Here is a 20759-nt window from a genome sequence, read left to right as displayed (position 1 = left end):
TCTATGTTTAGTCTTTTGAGGAATCTCCATACTGTTTTCCACAATGGCTGCACCAAACTGCATTCCCACCAACAGTGTAGGAGGGTTCCCTTTTCTCCACAGCCTCTCCAGCATTTATCATTTGTGATCACATCTTCTAATACTGCCTCTTCTTCACCCCATCCCATCACCCTGCTATTTTTTTCCTTCATAGCATTTTCTTCACTATCTGAAATGACTTCATTCTTTTATTTGTTTTTACCTTTCCTGCATCTTCTCCAATGGAATGTTCTAGGAAATCCAAAGGCTTTTCAGCTCATCCCTGCTGCATCCCTAGCTCAGTGAATCAGCTTAGAGGCTCAATACAACATTGTCTAAATTAACAAGTGACTGGACACCTTTTTCTCTCTCTTTAAACCTACTTGTGCTCGAAGGCCAAGCCCACATCCTTAACTTGCACCATAAAGTGTGTTTTGATCCTTTCCCCCCATTTGCATCATGCATGACTTCTTGTCTTTCAAGTGGAAACTTTAATGTCATACCCTTCAAAAAACCACCACTGCTGACCCAGCTCAAGCAGTTGTTCCCATTGCTTTATTAGAGAGAGAACCCCACTCTTTTCCTTCAGCTCACTCCTCTGACTTGTCATTCTACATTTACTTACTTGTGCACTTATTTTTTTATCTCTTCCCACTGGAAGTTAAGCTCTTGGAGTGGAAGGTTGTGTCTGCCTTGCTCACCAGTGTATCCCTAGGGCCCAACATGGTGTCTGGCATATATACTAGGTGCTTCAGAAACTTGTGAATTAAGAGAGGGTATCCAACGTGGTCTGTCTGTATCGCTTCCCTGGAGCATAACTATCCTTTCCCGTTACCTTCAACTGGTCTTTATATCTTGCAAAATCCTGCATGTAGGCAAATATTTTGTAAGCTCCTTGGAAACAGGAACTGGTTCCCTATTTATACCTCTTCACTCCAGCACCCTGGGTTTCCTTAGACTGGTTTTTCTGACTATCTATGCCACAAAAATTAAAAAGTATTACGAGGAAACTGAGTTCTGTAGCAAAAAGTTTGGTTAGGACTAGGTTAAACTTAAAAGCTTTTTTTAAGTCGCAGAACTTTACAAGGATTTTTAATATGCTAGGGCATACTATAAACCTCTAAGAGGAGAGAAAAACTAGTCAGCATTGTCCAAATTTATTCAGACATTGAACCCTCTGTGTTCTTCATTCAAAGACTCATTTTAGGTGCCCTAAGTGTTTCATGGTACACACTTCCTTTTTCTCTACTTCTTCTTGTTTCTCTCTTCTGCCTCCTTACTTCCTAATTTTTCTCCAGTCAGCTTCCCTTCTTGTTAAAACTCCTTTATAAGTAGCCTTGATTCTGAACTCTCATATGTGGTGTGCAGAGCCCAGGTGTAATTGTTCAGCCCCACAAAGACCAATATATCTCTGGGTCTTATTTTCCACTCAGAGGATTTAGAAAATGAGGTGGTAAGGCATCTTTCCTGATGTTTCAGGAAATCTCAGACCATCTATGGGTCCATTTCCTGTTTGGAAGATGAAATTGGTGATTGATCCAGAGCAGTGAGCAGGGCATGAACCAGCACTTCAGCCTCAGGGTGGAGTAACAGGATCTCAGACAACTCTGGGAGCCTTCCTCAGCATTGGCCTCATGACATTTTTTAAAAATTGAAGTTAGTTTACAATGTGTCAATTTCTGGTGTACAGAATAATGTTTCAGTTATACATATACATACACGTATTCGTTTTCATATTCTTCTTCATTATAGGTTACTACAAGATACTGAATGTAGTTCCCTGTGCTATACAATATAAACTTGCTGTTTATTTATTTTATATACAGCAGTTAGTATCTGCAAATCTTAAACTCCCAATTTATCCCTTCTTACCCCCTTCCTCCTCTGGTAACCGTAAGTTTATTTACTATGTCTGTGAGTCTGTTTATGTTTTGTAGATAAGTTCATTAGTGTCTTCTTTTCTTTTTTTAGATTCCACATATGAGTGATATTATGGCATTTTTCTTTCTCTTTCTGGCTTACTTCACTTAGAATGACAATCTCCATGTCCATCCATGTTGCTGCAAATGGCATTATTTTATTCTTTTTTTGTGGCTGATAGTACTCCATTGTGCAAACATACCACAGCTTCTTCATCCAGTCATCTGTCGATGGACATTTAGGTTGTTTCCATGTCTTGGCTATTGTATATGATGCTGCTATGAACATTGGGGTGCATGTATCTTTTCCAATTAGAGTTCCCTCCAGATATATGCCCAGGAGTGGGATTACTAGATCATATAGTAAGTCTGTTTTTAGTTTTTTGAGGAATCTCCATACTGTTTTCCATAATGGCTGCACCAAACTACCTTCCCACAGTAGTACAGGGAGTTCCCTTTTCTCCACAGCCTCTCCAGCATTTATTTTTTGTGGACTTTTGAATGATGGCCATTCTCACTGGTGTAAAATGATACCTCATTGTAGCTGTGATTTGCATTTCTCTGATAATTAGCAATATTGAGCATTTTTTCATGTGCCTATTGGCCATTTGTATGTCTTCACTGGAGAATTGCTTGTTTAGGTCTTCTGCCCATTTTTCAATTGGGTTTTTTTTTGTTGTTGTTGTTATTGTTGTTATTAAGTTGTATGAGCTGTTTATATATTCTGGAAATTAAGCCTTTGTCAGTCGCATCTTTTGAAAATATTTTCTCCCATTCCATAGGTTGTCATTTTGTTTTGCTTATGGTTTCCTTTGCTGCAAAAAGCTTACAAGTTTAATTAGGTCCCCTTTGTTTATTTTTGCTTTTATTTCCATTGCCTGGGTAGACTGCCCTAGGAGAACATTGCTAAGTTTTATGTCAGAGGATGTTTGCCTATATTTTCTTCTAGGAGGTGTATAGTGTCTTGTCTTATGTTTAAGTCTTTAGGCCATTTTAAGTTTATTTTTGTGTATGGTGTGGGGAGTGTTCTTCATTGATTTACACGAGGCTGTCCAGTTTTCCCAACACCACTTGCTGAAGAGACTTGTCTTTTCTCCATTGTATATTCTTGCCTCCTTTGTCGAAGACTAATTGACCATAAGTGTGTGGGTTTATTTCTGGGCTCTCTGTTTGGTTCCATTGATCCGTATGTCTGTTTTTGTGCCAATTCCATGCTATTTTGATTACTGTAGCTCTGAAGTATTGGGCCTCATGACATTTTAATAGAAGCGAGCATCTGATGTGATTACTGAGATGTGTCTGTTCTGACTGATGAGAAACGTTTCCTGGCTTGAAGTGTTGACTGCACTGGCAGTAGCAAGATAAGCAAAACAGTAACAATAACAACAACAAACCACAAAACAAATAATAGATCACCCACATCGACCAGGGAAAGCCCCACACAAATTTGGGAAAACTTATTCTATATAATAGAATTCCACAATAGTAGAGTCAAGAAGGACGTAGGGAAAGCTTTGTACACGTGGCAAAACTGAGATCAAATTGAAGAAGTCAGGCTGTGGCTGAACAGGGATGAGCAGCTGGAACTCCTGATTCTGGTTCCAGGAGAACTGGTGCCCTTTTAATTACCCCAGTGGCTCAGTAAAGGATATTTTTAGTACATTGTTCTTATTAAATAAAGTTTTATATTCTCTGATGCTGTCTTACTAGCTTGGGAGCCAAATGTTTTATAAGAAACATGAATTAAATTGTCTGCTCTATGTACCCCTTAATTGATTCCATGAGACTATTTTGGGGCACAACTCAGTGGAGAAAGAGCAGAGAAAAAAAACTGTAAAGCAAGATGAGAAGGAAGCATTTCTGTTCATGTTCCTTTGGGCTTTGTTTTGGAGGTAGTCAGGGACCACCTTCAGCCTTGTCTTAGAACCTGAGAATGTTAGAGCCAGAAGGTAACTGGAGAGCCCTCTCATTTCATAGATGAGGAAACTGATGCCCAGAGGGGGACAGAGCTGCCCTCGGGGTCACGTTATAGGTTAGTTATTTACAGAGGACAGGTGTGGAACTTGGCCTCATATCTCCCCGTGAGATGCACTTCCATCCACCACACCACACAGCCTGTTTTAAGTTACAGGGCAGAAGGCAAACCGTTTATTCTAAATTTGTCTTAGCCACTATGAGACCCAGCACAGAAGAAATGGAATCCCAGGGGAATAAGGAAATGCTATGCTTGGAGTCAGTGGCTGTGCATTTAAGATTCTGGCCTCTCTTTGGGAAGGACAGGACCCACAGGCCCAGAGAACTGAAGTCTTATTAATCTGGAACTTTGCTGCAGGAATGTATCCCCAGGCCTTACCCCAAGTCTCCTTTCACACAGGCTTCCTATTGCTAAAGAATGAAGTTTTCATTGTCTCAGAATGTTCCTCCACGTTACCAGCAAGTCTTATCACTGGCTGCAGACAGTGGACTCGCAGAGAGAGGCTGGCAGCCAGCAGCTGAATCTGCTGGTGCTGCCAACACAGACCCATGGTACAGGGCTCTGGGCCTCGCCCATCCTTGCTTAGGGGCCTTCTCCTGAGAGCAGAAAGACAGAATAAAAGCTGTGAGGACTGCTCTAGAGCTAGCCCAATGTACTCCTTTTCCAGACAGAGAAACTGGCCCAAGAAGGGAAGGTGGCTTTCTTGCCACCAGTAATTCCAGAGTTAATAACAGATTTGGGAGTTGTTCCAGGTCTCTGGGCTCCTAGTTCTGTGCTCAAAGACAAAAATGAATGCATGCCTCCGATGTGATAGGTGTTGTGCTAAGTGCCCTGCTATTCATTCCTGCTTATTAAACCCCTTAGAACACGCCAGGCACCTGCAGTCTCCATGCCTGCAATGAACAGCACAAGCAATGGTCCCCCCAACACAAAGCTATAGGCAGACAAGTAAGTGGACGGTCACAGTCCAGGGTGGCACTTGTGGTGGTGGGGGATGTATACGGTGCTGTTGAACACATAGGCATTTCATATAGATTAGGAAGTGGGGGATCACTAAAATTCTCTCCCGCCCTAAAAAGGATGAAAACCAAGACTAGATGCTAAATAAGAATTACAGGAGCCAAGAGCGGGTGATTAAAGTATTCTGGATGAGAAGATCACACATGCAAGGCCTTGGTGGCAAGAGCCTGGTACAGAGAAGATCTGGAGAAAACTTGGTTTAGCTGAGATGTGGAGTACACATGGTGCGGGGAGAGGAGGCTGGAGAGGCAAGTAGCCGTGTGAACGGTGGGTCTGGACACTTGAAGGCAAGCAGTATTAATAGGTGGCATCTCAGAAAAAGAAAAATGAGCTGCCTCATAAAGTGCGAGCCTTCCCAGCCTCACAGGGACTCCAGGCAAGAGTACATGACCACTTCTAGAGATGGTATAGAGAGGATTTTGAAGTTGGGTATAAAAGACCGATATGAACTTAACTGCAGGGCTACTGATGTCAGCCCTTGAGCCCCTCATCTCCCCCAGTGGCTCCTGACTCATGTCCATGAAATCTCAAGGTTTTTTGGACACTCATTTGAGAGCAACTGCTCATGCCAACTTCAGGCCTCATGACCAGGGCTCCAAAGTCACATTTGGACAGCAGAGGAGGAAGGTGGGATTTGGAGCTTCTTATGAATCTTGGTCAGTTTTTCTTTTTCTCTTTCCACTCCTTGGTTCCTCTTACCTCCCAACCAAGAGTGGGCATCCCTGCCAAAGCGTAGATGTTGTGGGAATGTGGTCACAGGTCAGTGAGAGTTCCTTTCTGCTCTTGGGTCTTTCAATTCTAGAACATACTTGATTTGTTTCACAGATTTCAACTCTCTGGTGAAATTCTCCATCTGGTCATCTATTTTCTTGAACATGTTAATCACAGCTACTTGTAAGTGTATGTGTATGTCTGATAACTGCAGTATCTGCATTACCTATGGACTGGACTCTGGTGTCTTTTTTCCCTCTTGGTCCTGTTTCTTGTTATGCAAGATATATCCAGTGCGTAAGACATTACAGATTCACCTGTTATTCTGGCAGATGGTTAGATGAATTTGATTCAGGTAGGGCCTTGAGTCAAGGCTTTAGCCCTTGTTAGGTTTGCTCTACCTCTACCGTCCCTACATCCCTAGGACATGGCCCTCCAGGGGTCTAAGTGGGACTTGAGGTCTTTATCAGGCCCCGTTTGCCTTGTCTGCTTCTGGATGACAGTTTTTGTTTCCCTAACACCTCGAGAATGTTAAATCTGCTGAGCTTTTCAAACACCTGCTTGGCTTTTTAGCCTCTTGCTCTGATACCCTAAGATGCAGTAAATGCCCAAAGGGAAAAAACAAAAGGGGGCTCATCTCTTTCTTTCTAGGATCTTGATCCTGCAAGTCCTGGTTACTCTTTAATGCTTTGAAACAGAATTTTTTTTTTTTAAATCTTGTGTTTTATCCAGCTTTCTAGCTGTTCTCATGGAAGCTAGACATAAGCACAGCAGTGAACCTTAGTTAAATCCTGAAGTCCAGGGTGCAGCTACTCCAACTGGAAGGTTACAGTGCTTCTCAGGCAGCCTTCAGAGTAGCTTAAGCACTGGGCTTTGCCGGCTGTGGGCTCTGATTCCAGGGTACCCCAGCTTCACTGCATCACCCTTCCTCAGACTCACCTAGTACCTAGATATTTGGATGCCAATCTATAAAATAGATAAAACCAGAAACTGCTGTAGTTGGAAGGGGGTACAGGCAAGAGGAAGGGACAAAAAGACGTGGCTCTTTTGGCCCCTCCCTCATGCTACCCCTGGTAGGGGAGGGGTGTTTCAGGGAACAAAATTTCTAAACCACAGGTCTATTGTCACCACCGCCCCTCAACATGTATAGAATGAGTACGTATATTTTGACATATTCAAACAGTAACACACAGCAATGCAAAAAACACACTATGTGAGACAATATGGATGAGTTTCACAGATAGACCACTGAGTCCAAAAGCTAGCTATAAAAGACATTTAAGGCTTATTTTTTTATTTGTAGGGATTTCAGAAATTGGTCAAGCTGATTTGTGGTGATGGAGGACATGAAATTAGCTAGCTTTGGGAACAGCTCTCATTTCAAAAACTTAGGAAAACAAAGGTCTGAATGAAGGAAATGACTTGATATCTGATTCATAGTGAAGTGGGATTCAAGGTTCCATCTCCTTTTGCAAATATCCAATATTTTACAAACATTTATTGAAACCTTACAACATTCCAGGCACTCTTTTCAACACTAAGCACATGGCAGTAAGCAAGACAGACAAGTTCCCAGTCTCATGTTGTCTGCACTCTAGTTGGGAGGTTCTGACCCTAAGCAAATGAATGAATGAATGAATGAATGAATGACATACCAGACAGTGGTAAGTGATGTGTAGAGAATTAAAATAGGATGACATAATTTTGAGCCTTGCCACCTTCAAACTGCATGATTTAGGGCAACTAAGTTAACCACTCTGTGCCTCCATTTCCTCAAACGTATAAATGTGTCAGCAATAATAACTCGAGGTTAGATTATGTGAACTAATTCATGTGAAGTGCTTATCACGGTGCCTGATGTAGTCAAGCTTCAATAATGCTAGCTGCTGTTACTATAATAATTTTCTTTGTCATCATCATCAACTTCATCATCCTTGCCAAGGGCTCTTTCTGCTCTGATGATCTGTGTTCATTCTATGCTTTGTGGCAATCACAGCCTGGGCTCAGTGGGAGGCAGAACACTTCCTAATTCTATTCCTAGCAGCAGGATGGGGTATCCTGCTAGTCGAGTCCCCTGGCCTGCCCCCAGCCTGGGCGCCAAAAATAAAACAACCCAAGATGAATGCCTGGGAAACAGCCACTACACCCCTAGCCAGACCCCATTCCTTGAGAAGAGAGAAGGAAAAGAGAATACTGTGTCTCAGCTAAGCTCTTAAGTACACTACGAACCTGACACTCCTCAGGCATCCAGGTCAGGTTCTGAACCCAGTGGGGTCCTCCATAGATGGCAGTAGACAGATATCAAGCTTCAGTTTCATTTTTAATTCCGTCACAGGGTGACCTTGGCCAAGTCGTTGTTTCATCATCACAGGGATTCACTGACCTCCTCTGTCCCTGCTAAGAATTTCCGGGGTGGAGTGGGGTGGTGGCATATACCAAGAGGCAGTGGGGGATGGGAAAACTGGCTAACAAGGTGCACGATGCAAATGTTAGGTGGGAAGGTGAGCTTTGTTTGTTTTTACCCTTGAGGGACTGGGACCTACAGGAGAGTGGCAAAGTACGAAGTGAGTACACTAGGATGTGGAGAGCAAAACCCGGACCTGTGTCCCCAGGGCTGCTAGAGGGAGTGAGAGCCTTCGCTGGCTGCTCTAGTGTTGTTTTTCTGCCTGCCTTGGAAGATCGTTCACCCTCCCTGCCTTCTCTCAGTTGCTGGCTTCAAATAAACAACTCAGTGTGGTCGTGCCATCAGAAGACAAGGCATGCTGGTTCACTGTGCTTTTCACTTGAGACTCACTTAGGACTTTGGGCATCTTTCCATGATGAGGGTGGTGGTGGGGAGTGGTGGTGAAGAATCATGCTGTTTATAAGAGCCGTTTCCCGTTGGTAATGTGAGGCACACAGCATCCTTCAGAAATACAGGCTCCTGTGTACACCATGTTTCATTTGTCTCTGCCTGGGAGGGCCATTACAGGCTTTGGACTAGACATTAAAACAATGTGTCATGTATCTCTAGGGAGAGACAATACTTTTGTACAGACTGCTAATAAACGACAAGAGTCTGTATTTGAATCCAGAACTACCCTCAGCTCCACCTTGCTTATTCAAGGAGCTCCTACGCAGCTAAGGACTCCATCTTGGCTGTGCCACTTGTAGCTCTGTGTACTTGGGTGAGTTTTTTCACTTTCATTTCCTCATTTGTAAATCAGGGCTAATAGTGCCTACCTCATAGAGTTGTTATGCGTGTTAAATGAGATAATGTGCAAAAATGTTTAACACAGCGCCTGGCACAAAGCAAGTACTCACTTCCTGCTAACTGGCACCGCTGCCACTACTAGTAATTGGTAAACAAGAATAGGAAAAATGGGGAAATGGGAAATGAGTTCAGGCATGTAACCCAGCCAGATATTTGTCACCAAACTATAAAATACACACCCTGCCACTTGCTGGCAGATCACATCAGCTTCCTTGTTCCAGTGCTCGAACATGGAGCCCGTGGTCCCTAACACAGTGTCTCCAAACGTTTTTGATCATGCCCTCTATCAGTAAAATAACTTTAAGTACTCTTCCATAATACATGTATATTTACTTATTTATAAATTGCATGTACCAATATACTATCAAGTATACTATAAAACACATAAAAAATTTAAAAACTGAGATAAAAATAAGTATCAAGAGTAGGTCTAACATAGCCTCCCTGTTTTGAGACTTCTGTGCTGGTCTGTGGGTGGGGCTGTGGGCTTGAGGGAGCCCTTTATCTGTCAAGCTCCCTGTTGCAAGGGTCAAAGAAAATAGCCTTCTTCATAAAGCAGTTATAGGATTTTAGTTATGCTTATCCTAATAGTTGCTTACTTCATGTATGCACATAAGCAATAACAGTGATAAGAGAGTCTCTTGACAGTTATAATTCAATGATAACAATGGAGCTATAGTTTGAAGAGTCATCAAAACCCCCCTGAGAAATGCCATACCACATTCCAGATTCCATTGCAAGAACTGGGGATGAAGATGAGTAAGACACAATCCCAGCCACTCAGCATCTGGACTTTTAATAGGGAAGACACACACAGTGAGTAAACACAGCACCCTGTAACGTATACAGTGGAAGAAAGTACAAAACCAGAACAAGACAAGGATTTGGGGCTGTCAGGGAAGGCTTCCCAGAAGAAGTGCTGCCTGGTTATGGTTTTAAAAGATAAGTGAGTCTTTAACAGATAGACAGAGAAGGAAGGGTGTTTGGGCTAAAGACACAGAGATGTGAAACAGCCTCCACATTCAGCATCCTACACGCTGTCTGAGATGTTTGACGTGGCCACTGTTACTAGACTGCAAAGGAGGACAGGAGGCCAGAGATGATACTGGACAGGTGGTCAGGTGCCAGGTCACGGGCCTTGTGCTCCTTGATGAAGCTTGGTTTGAAACCCAAGACGGGAGGATTCATTAAAGGTTATGGGCAAGGGAGTGCCATGGTTGGATTTGCATGTTAGAAGGATCCTTCTGAAGGCCCTGTGGTTAGTTGTAAGGCATGAATCTGGGAGACTCCTGGGACTCCAGGAGAGAGGGGAAGGGAGCCTGAAGTGACTCTACAGGAGGAACAGTGGGGCTGATAGAGATGTGAAGAAATTGGAACTTAGGAATCCAGTCTTGGAATCTGCATGGCCCTTTTGTCTCCTTCAGTCTGTCATTCTACAAGAGATTAAGTGAAGCCTCTCATTCTTGCAAGGCAGTGAAATCTGGCTAGAAACCTTCCAAGCATCAGGTCTGGAGACTCCAATGCTTTAGACTTTTCCCCAGCAAGACTCTTCTAAGTTTGCTGAAACAATTCCTAAAAGGCAATGTCCAATCCTGGCAGATATCCTAGCTGATCAGACCACCTAGCTGATCAGGTCACTGCAGCTCCTCCAGACCCCAGCTGTAGCACAGAGATCTTTAGAGGCATCAGGAGGCTGCTCCACTGGATTGGTCTTGCTTTGCTGTAGTCAGAGAAGGCTTGACCCTGAGCTCCCCAATGCCAAGAACTGGCATTGCTTAAGAAGTGAAGGTTCAATGTCCTGTTACTGTTCTATAGAGTTACAGGTTCAATTTCCAACATAGAGAGATTACTTCTCCAAAGCCAAACAAACAAAAAGCCCTAAAACTAAGTCTTGTTGGTTCTGATGGCCTGTTCGGGTCCTATCCAACCCTGGAACCACTTAAATGGGAGATGAGCTTAGGCTTAGGTAAATACATCCAACCTGGAGAAGGAGGTAGAGGGAATCAGCCCTGCTCAAAGCAAATGGATTGAGGATCAAAGCAGGTTGATTCCTCAGAGGGAAATTGGGAGAAAAAAATTATTTGGACAGTGAAAAGATGCTGGAAAGCAAATTCAGCAGTTGTCCACTACATTTGTCGACCCAGTTCTAAGGTCAGAAGCCTTGGAGTTATTCTTGAGTGTTTTCTCTTCCTCATGCTTTACATCCATCAGTTTTGGCTGCCTGTCAATTCTACATCCTAATTAGCTTCCCCATATATTCACTCCTGTCACCATTCCAGTCCAAGTGAACATTAACTCATCCTATGACTCCTGCAACAGTTTTCTTACATCCCCTTCCTTTCCTCTAAACTCAAAAAATAACAGCAACAATAACACCTAACACTTGTTGAGGGTTTATTAAATACCTAACACTGTGCAAAGCACTTTACTTCCACTCTTGTTCAGTTCTCAGATCAACTCTATGAAATAAATTACTGTGACAGTCCCCACTAAACAGAAAACTTTAATTAGAAAAAAAATTCTTAAAACTCAAAGTTCTTGAGCAGTTTCCTATTTCCGTACATTCCTGGTAATCTAATGGTGTGTAAGAAACTTCTCCAAACTTTACAGACTTGAAAACAGTAGCAATCATTTGTTTACTTCAGGAATCTACAATCTGAGCAGGACTCAGCAAGACAGGCTCATTTCTCTTTTCTTTGCGGCATCAGCTGAAGTGGCTTGACGAGTGGATGGAGAATCCACTTTCAAGATGGCTCACACATATAGCTGTCAGGTTAGTGCTGGTTGTTGTCCATAAGCTCAGCCAGGGCCGGGGGTCAGGTCTCTCAGTTCCTGTCCATATGGCCTCTCCATGTGGCCTCTCCATAGTCTGCCTGGGCTTCCTTACAACATGGTGGCTGGGTTCCAAACAGTGTCCCCAAAGACAGTACAAGTTGCCATTTCTTAAGATCTGAGCCCAGATTCTGGCACAGCATCACAGAGCCCAGATTCAAGATGAGTACTTAGAGCTCCTCTCAGAGGGAAGAGTACCAAAGAATTATGGAGTCAAGTTTTAAGTTGCTACCTCCTAACTATAAATATCCAGAAAATAAAGGGCTTTTCATGATTTGGTACTTGTTAACCAATCCATCATCTCATTTCATGGTAATATTTCTCTGTGTCAAAAAAAATATTTCTCTGTGAACAGGGGCCTTCTTTCAGTTCCTCCAATGTACAAGGTGCTCTTTTACCTCAGGGCTATTGCACCTGCTGTTTGCACCTACCTGGAATGCCTTTCCTGTTTTTACCCAATTTCATAGCTTCAGACCTCAGCTTAAATGGCCTCTGTCAATACAGTTCTAAATCAAGTCCTTTTGCTTTACGTTCTCGTACAATCCCTGACTCACAGTAGGTACATCATAAGTATATTTTGGGAAAAAAAAATTATTGAATGAATGAGAAAATTCTCTGCCCCTTCAGTCTGAAACACTTTTCCCATCTCCATGTCTTCCCAGGATATCCTCTAGCCCCTCCCAGCGTCCAGTTTCTGTGTGGATGGACTCCATATCTTGAAGCGTTTCAGCTTCTCTTACAATTCCATCTCCTCCAGGAAGGTGATAATTTTCCACTCAGAATAAACACGCAGCTTTCTGGACTCCCTGGCTCCATTGCTTGTATGAGTGGAAAGTCTTGAGGGCTTGTTTTCACGGAACCTTTGTGTACTGGTCCCAGAGTTCCAATCAGTATTGTCACTATTTATTTTGAAGCTCCTGGAAGGCAGGCACGATCTCTTTGTGACTCACTCTTCTCCATATTCTTAGAAAACAGGAAACAGATGGCTGGAGGACCAGCAGAATAAGGCTGAATTTTTGTAGGCAAGGGTACAGACGGAGTGAAGACTAGGTGTGCTGAGTGTTCTCCCTGCCTTCTGGTGGGGAGGATTCGCGCTCATCATGCCACGGTTTAAGATCAATTTCTAGTCAGGGAAGGAGACAGTTCTTATAATGGGAAACAACTGGACAGCAAGCCAGTGTTCTGGTTTACCACCATCAGGGGCTGTCACTTAGCCTTCCTGGGAATTGTCGCCTTACCTGTAAAGCAAAGGCACTTATACAAGAGGGTGAGTAGGGGTAATTCTGTCAGTGGTGAGCTGGACAATTAAACAGTTATTGAGAACCACTTATAGGAAGATGTGGTACAGTGGCGTGGTTATAATCTTGACTCTGGGGTAAGATAGTACATGAGCTTAGATGCTGGTTTTATCATTTGTCAGCTATGTGACTTTGGGCAAGTGACATCCTTTTTGAACCTTAGTGTCCTCATCTCTTACTGTGATTGCTTTTGTGATGTGATTATTGTGATGACTCACATCCACATCTGCATATATTGTGAAGATATAGTATATACAGTGTTTATCACAGTACCTGGTACATATGTTCAATAAATAAAAGCTGTTTTAAAAAAATTATTGTAAATAATTACGCTTCTCCAGGGAATAATTTGTATATCAGTTTGGCTGGTATGCAGGGGAAACATGGAGAGGAACACAGGGAGATCATTTAAAATAAGGTAGGCTGGTATCACATGTGGTGGTTCTTAAATACACAGGTGAGGTTTTGTATTTTATTTCTCTGGCAATGACAAGTCACAGAAGAAGGTCAGGCTCTCAAAAAGATAATGTCAATGTAGAATATAAAAGATATTATAGCACAGGGAACTATATTTGATATCTTGTAGTAGCTCGTGGTGAAAAAGAATATGAAAATAAATATATGTATATTCATGTATGACTGAAGCATTGTGCTGTACACCAGAAATTGCCACAACACAGTCAACTGACTTTACATCAATTTAAAAAATAATAAAAGTTAAAAAAAGATATTGAAGAGAAGACACATGGGAAATGGAGAGACATCATTCATTTACTCGTTAATTCATTGATTCTGTCAATCATCTAACAATTACTGAGCCCCTATCTGCCAGGCACTAGTTGGTGAGGATACAGAGAAAGATCGGTAATTAATTAAGTAATACATGAAATGTAATGAGTGCTAGAATAGAGAAGTACCTGACTCAGAATTTTGGAGTGATACAAACATTATTCCAGAAGGAAGTGATATTTAAACAGAGACCTGAAGTATAAAGGAGGGAAAAAGCATTGTAGGCAGAAGTAGCAAGTGAAAAGGATGCAGAGGTCAGAAAGAGCAGCAGTGAGCAGGTGACTTGAAAGACATTGGGTCTTGAAGACAAAGGTAAGGAGAATCAGAACTAGGGGGATGACCATGGGGGTAGAGAAGAGGGGATAAATGAATGTGTGGTTGTGAAGATAAATGCTATAGAATTTGATGACAAAGCGGGTATATGGGACACATAAAGGGAGTGAAGGGTGAACCTAATGTGACAACCCTTCCCATGTTAGGGAATCCTTACTTTAGTTTGCCTTTTACTTTTCAGGAGTGTGTGCTGGAATTTTGCTGTGTCAGTTTAGTTTAGTTGGGAACTACATATTCTTCCTTTTATGGTCCCAGGCCAGAGTTGTGCACAAGAGGAACTTGTACAACATTTGGAGGGCAGGAGTGAAGCAGCAGCCATTGTTACTCTCTGAAGGTCATTGTGGTAACAGGTGCAGAGATACCTAGTGTGTTTCAGCTCCTCCAGCTCTTCCTCTTGACAACCAGTAGCTCCAGGCTCACCACCTCATCTTGGTTCCTGCCAGAGGCAGTAGCCACTGAGAGGTAATTGTCCCTCAGAGCTTTTCATGCATCTCCCCTTTGTGAGCCTACTTTGGTGGCTGGACATGCTTGACTTTTCAGATTTACTATGACTCCTTTTCTAAGCCTTCAAATATGCTTTTTAAAACTTTCACTTCCCCAGCAACTCCCACAGTTGTCTAAGGTCTAATTTTTCTAGTAGATCTTTTATTTTATAACGCTCACAATGAATCTCCCCCCAGCTGAACCCTGACTGATACAAGCCTCTTAAAGTTCTAAGTAGCTTAGATTTCACTTATCCTTGAGTATTTCTGGGGTACTCAGGCAGCCAAGGATGGACTGATATTGATGTTTCTTCCCTTTAAGGAGAGACATAGATCGTAATCTCATATAGTCTGCAACCAAAGACTGTTATCTTCTCCTTTAACTCAGTAGACCAAGGCATAGAAAACAATAAGCCAAATGACTAAGCAGTAACATAAGAACAGAGGAGACAAGAAAGAATGTTCCAAGAAGAGTGAACAGGATGTGCAAAGGTCCAGAGGCCACAATCCCTCCTTGTCTACCTTTGGATTGTTGTGGAAATTAAATGAGATAATGAGTATGGAAACACTCAGTAGATTGCATAAAGGTGTGCAGATATCGCATCAAATTGGGAGGACCATTTCTAAGAAAGATTTTTTTGCTTTTTACTTTTCAGTAGTCCTCTGGGATCTTTAGTTCACTGATGTATTCCTGCCATCAGACAGCTAGATATTCAAAGAACATAGTTAAGTGGTTAGTGCCAGCAGGGCCTAAAGCATTTGGCTCAGGGAAACCCATTGTCTGCTCCTGAGCCACTGGGAAACAGGAACCGAGAGTGTCTGAAGACCAGTTTGTTCTCCTTTCATGCCAGGGCTTTTCTGGAATGGAAGTACACTGGCAACCTCAGAATTACTTCACGTTTCCTGCCCTAGACTCTGTCAATTTATTTTTCTCCCCTGTCCCTGGGACAAGTCAGGAAGAAACACCCCTAAAGAATCTTTCCTCTGATACTTCCTTGTGTGTCTGTGGACAAGTTCCTTCAACTCCCTGCATCTGCAAAATGGGGATAATGACTTACAAGTTGCTGTGAGGATTAAATTATTGATATGTGTCAAGTGTTTAAAATAACACACAACACATAATGAGTGATCAACAAGTGTTAACTGATATTATTATACTAAAAATAATTTCTTTATTGCTGTAGAATCAAAAGGTCAATTGTAGCCTCTTTGGTGTCCAAATCAAATGTTGTGATATTCTCCATAATCTTTACTTTTGGTGTTTTCCTTTTAGAGAAATCCAGTGATTTGGAAGTTCAGTGGTTCCTGAACTAGTAGTAACATTGCTTATCAGTTCTAGTCCCATGCGAAGAGAAATTGGTCTAATTCATCTGTTCACATCATGATAACTATGAACGGATACCCAGTATTTAGCATGGGTTCTGCACCAGCTGCCCCACCACCTTTCTCTTTGCCTCTATAGCCCTGTGTCTCCATGTGCCATCTCCATTTCTTCTCCTCCTACTCATCTGCTGACCAGCTACCAGAGAGTCTGGCTTCTGCCCCCAGCTTGCCACTGAAACTGGCTTCCCAAAGGTGACCGACAACTTCCTGGTTTCTAAATGCAGTTCACATTTCTTTGTCTGCAGACTACTTCTGCCTTCAGGAGTTATACTCTTTGCAGGATTCCAGGACACTATACTATTCCTCTGTACGCATTGTCCTTGCTGCTTTTCTGGCTGCTGCTCATTCTCCAGTCATTTTTGTTCTTTTCAGTCTTATTCTTTGGCTCAACCCTTCCCTGTTGGTGTTCTTCAGATTCTGTACGGCCTTCTTATCCTCTCACTACATTCACTCCCAAGGCTCAATCATCAGATACACAGAACTCTAGCCCAGCTCCTTCTCCTTAGCTTGACTCTGCCTTCTCACTGGGCATTGCTACCAAATGCTACAGAGGTGCTTCAACACAGCTTGTCCTCAAGTGAGCTCATTACCTCCTCCCACAAAATGACATCCCCACCCCCGACTCCTGTGTCCCCTCTGTTAGTAAATGGCACCTCATTTGGCAGATTACTTGATCTACCTGTACGTGAGCCTCATCCTAGCTTCCCATTTCCACCCCTCTCTCACCTCCCCATGTTCTATTAATGTCTAACAGCTTTCCTTGCAGCATATTTCTGGGACTGTTAGAGTGGGCAGATAGCTAGATATGAGCAGAGAAATGGGAACATAGACCAAGTGGCAGGAATTGGGTAGAAAGAACGGGCACAAGCCAAATGCAGGAAACCATACATCATGTAAGCACCAGGGGTCCCTGGGCAGAGAAAGAAAAGCAGGAACCTTTGGGCTGATAAGGAGTCACACCTTTTGGGGTGATGAGTGGCCTGGAGACCAACAAAGAAAGGTGAGAAAAGGCAGGAATTTCCAGTGTTCGAATGTAACCTTTTGCTCATTATGCCCTCATTTCAATAAAATTAGCCTTGCAGATCAGAAGTACCCATCATGCACCAACGCTGTGACACTTCTGATCCAGACTAAATAAGAACAAAAATCCCTTCTCCTTTTGGGAAGGTGGAGTTGGGATGATAATCAGGGAATATGACCCCAAACCCTTCCCTCCCCAGTGAATATTCTGCCCATTCATTTTTGCACCCTATGTAGCTAACTTGCCAAAGAAACTCAGGGCAGCCACTCACCTGAGCCTGCCCGCTCTCCCCTTGAGTGTACTATCCATCCTTTAATAAATTCTCACTTTACTTTTTTAACCACTATATCTTGTCTCTGAATTCTTTCTGGGATGGGACAAGAACCTGGAACACCGGTTGCATCCACTGGCAGCAGGACCAGATATCTTTTTTCCTTACTTTTTCCATTCTGGTTCTCACATCATCATTTCTCTGCTGTTTGACTGCTGTAGCCTTCTAATTGGCCTCTGGGCTGGCTTGCTTGCTTGCTTGCTTGCTTTCTCTCTCTCTTTCTCTCTTTCTCTTTCTTTCTTTCTTTCTTTCTTCTTCTTTCTTTCTTTCTTTCTTTCTTTCTTTCTTTCTTTCTTTCTTTCTTTCCTTCCTTTCTTTCTTTCTTTCCTTCCTTTCTTTCCTTTCTTTCTTTCTTTCTTCCCCCTCCCCCTCCTCCTTTCCTTTCCTTTCCTTTCCCTCCCCTCCCCCTTCCCTCCCCTCCCCTCCCTTCCCTTCCCTCCCCCTCCCCTCCCCTCCCTCCCCTCCTCTTCCCTTCCCTCCCTTCCCTTCCCTTCCCCAGAAGCAAAGGAAAGCTTTATTCTTTGATCAAAGAACGGAGAGGTGCGAGCTCCCGCTCTAGAGCACATGCCCGCCCAAAAAGGCTGTGGGCGGGGCTGCGCTGTAGGGTTCGTGCAGTTCTCGCGAGTCTGGCACAGCCGCGGTGCTCTGGGGCTGGACGGCAGTGCCCCGTGCAGCGTCTTGGCGCACGGCCAGCCACCGCCATCTTGAATTGCGGTGTCGGGCGCGGGGTTTCTACACACAGCCCGCCGCCCAGCGATGTGTCCGGGAGCAGACATTTCGCACCGGGTCTGAGGTGCCGGGCAGCGAAGCCTCTGCACGGCACTCCATGAGCAAGTGAAACTAGACTAAGCACATGGAAGAAAAGGTTAGACTTTATTACCCATGTTCTATTCTTGTTTTCTGGGAGTTGTTCGTGGGCTTTGCCGGTCGGCCTTTCGTTCTTGACGCGTTCAAATTATTCTCCACTGAGCCGCCAGAATTATATTCTGTAGATGGAAAACTGACCCTGATGCTTTTCTGCTTCAAACACTTTCAGTAGTTTTAAGGGTCAATTTAAATATGGTAACTGAGCTTTCAGGGCCCTGTGGCATCAGTTCCCTGGTTACCCTTCTGGCCTTATTTCTGCCTCCCCTACCCTCCCACCCCGTCCCCTGTCCCCCGGCCCTGTCGGTAAAGCACATGCAGTTCTCCTGAGCTTTCAGTTCTCGGGAAGTGTTCCCACATCCTTGTCGGGAGCCTCTTAAAAAACTGCAGCCCATTTTTTAGGTCTTGGGCAGAGACTGCTTCTTCCACAAAATTTTGCCTTATACTCAGGTCTGGGCTAGGTCCTCTCCCCGGTCGGCCTCAGCGGGGCTCTTCTGACATCTCTGTGCCCTTCCTTGAGATTTGTTTAGAGTTTGGGCTTTGGAGTCAGGCCACTGGGATCTGAATTCCAGCTCTGCCACCTAACTTCTTTTACCTCAGTGAGCCTCATGTTTTTCATCTGTAAAATGGGTCTAATAACACAAACTATGTTATAGAATTGCATGTTTATTGAAATAAGGATTAAATGGCATTTAATTCATTACTTGTACAATTGTTTAAAATCTATATTTTTAATTTGAATTTAAGCTGTGTAAGGGCATGGACTGTCCACCACTGAATGCCCAGCCTGTGTTACAGTGCAGGTAGCAGCTCAACAAAAAGACATTGAATAAATTATTAAAGGTAACTTGATATTTTGATTATTTTTAAAAAATGTTAACATTCTTAGTAGTCCATTGCATAAATGTTCCAGAAATGATTTAACTCTTCACTTATTTTTAGATGTTTAAGCTATTTCAATTCTTCATTATTTTAAATAATATTGTGACAAATATTCTTGTGCATAATTTTATGTTTATATCTTAGATTTTTAAAGTTCCTTTTCTAAAAGAGGAGTCTTCTTGTTGTAAGTCTTTTGAAAATGTTCCAGAACTCTATTCTATTTCCATTTTTATTGCCTACAAAACATTCACACTTAATGTTTTGTGACTTTTTCTCTCTCTCTGATGGCTTTGGGGTAAATAATATCCAAATCCCAGGGCTCAGCCTTACTCAACCTTACTGCTCTCCATGCTTGGAGTAGATGTTCTAGCTCCTACACTGGAAGCTACCAACATTTAAACCTTATTAAATGTATCAGGTTACAGAGGGGGGAGTAAAAGCAGATTATTATTTTTTTATTCTTCTTCCTCTTCCTCCCCTTCTCCTTTCTCTTCACCTCCCTCCTCCTCCTTCCACTGCCTTCCTCCTTCTCCTCCTCCATGTCCTTATCTTCCTTCTTCTCACACTCAGCTTTTTGAAGACAAAAAGATAAAACTCTGAAAAAAACAGTAAAAATATAATTGCTTTCTATTGTGGGTAATTAAGGGAGAAAGATAGTGAAAAGACAGGAAGCAGAGAAAGAGGAGAGAGTGAGAGAAAGAAGGAAAGCTAGAAAAAGAAAAAGAAAAAGAGAAGGGAAGGAGAAGAGACCAGAAACAACACTTTAGGATAGAAAGAATAATTAGAGAATGAGAGAGGAGAAAACAGAAGAAAAAATTACCGATGTAGCAAAATGCACATTTGGGGCCATTTTTATACATTCCTTTGCTTCAAATTTTATCTTACAATCTTTCAGGGGTTTGAAGAAGCTATTTTGATTCCCTAAGATAAGTTTTTATTTTTGCTTTTCTCCAGGGTAAATTTACCTAATTATTTCTTTTGTTCCTCTGGGGACAGTTTTCATATTCCTCAATAATCCAGCTACCCTTTTTGGGTAGTATTCAGTTTGTCAACTTCCCTGTTAAAGTGTGGTGCTCATAGTTGGACAGGGCATTCCTGAGTGTTCCTGGTGTAGCATGATGAAGAGAGAGCACAACAGGACTGTCACTTCCTGTGCTTGGCACGTAGACTTCAATTTACTCTTTTGCTGTCTCTCAAATATTTATATATAGCAGTGATTCTGAAACTTTTTGGTTTTAAATCATCCTATTCTCTTAAAAAAGTGACTGAACAAATGGAGTTTGTTTATATAGATTATATATACTGATATTTACCATGTAAGAAATTAAAACATGTAAGTTTTTAAAATATTGATTTGTTACTTCATTTAAAATAACAGAAATAACAAAAATAAGCCCAATACATGTTAACATACATAAAACATCTTTATGAAAAATTTTCAAAGACAAAAAATAACATTAAGAAAAATGGCATTGTTTTATTTCTTTGCATGTCTTTTTTATATAGATTTTTATTGAAGTATAGTCAGGCACGTTTTTTATTACATAGATTTTTATTGAACTATAGTCAGGCTACAATGTTGTAACAATTTCTGGTGTACAGCACAATGCTTTGGTCACACATGAACATACATATATTCATTTTCATA

General features: G+C 42.4%; 1 protein-coding gene across 2 annotated transcripts in view; it reads left to right on the top strand.

The window, feature by feature from the left end:
• HTR4 (5-hydroxytryptamine receptor 4) overlaps nt 1–20759 on the top strand; it is a 353363-nt gene that overhangs the window by 29137 nt on the left and 303467 nt on the right. The window contains exon 1 of one of the 2 annotated variants that reach the window (XM_032477072.1): nt 17866–18230. The exons of the other annotated variant lie outside the window; for it this stretch is intronic. The gene's annotated coding sequence lies outside the window, so the exon portion shown is untranslated. Of the gene's footprint in view, nt 1–17865; nt 18231–20759 lie in introns of those variants that run through there. 2 annotated transcript variants of the gene reach the window in all.

The sequence above is a fragment of the Camelus ferus genome, chromosome 3 (assembly GCF_009834535.1).
Source record: "Camelus ferus isolate YT-003-E chromosome 3, BCGSAC_Cfer_1.0, whole genome shotgun sequence".
In the NCBI taxonomy this organism is placed as follows: domain Eukaryota; kingdom Metazoa; phylum Chordata; class Mammalia; order Artiodactyla; family Camelidae; genus Camelus; species Camelus ferus.
This window is presented reverse-complemented; position numbering and strand designations above follow the sequence as displayed.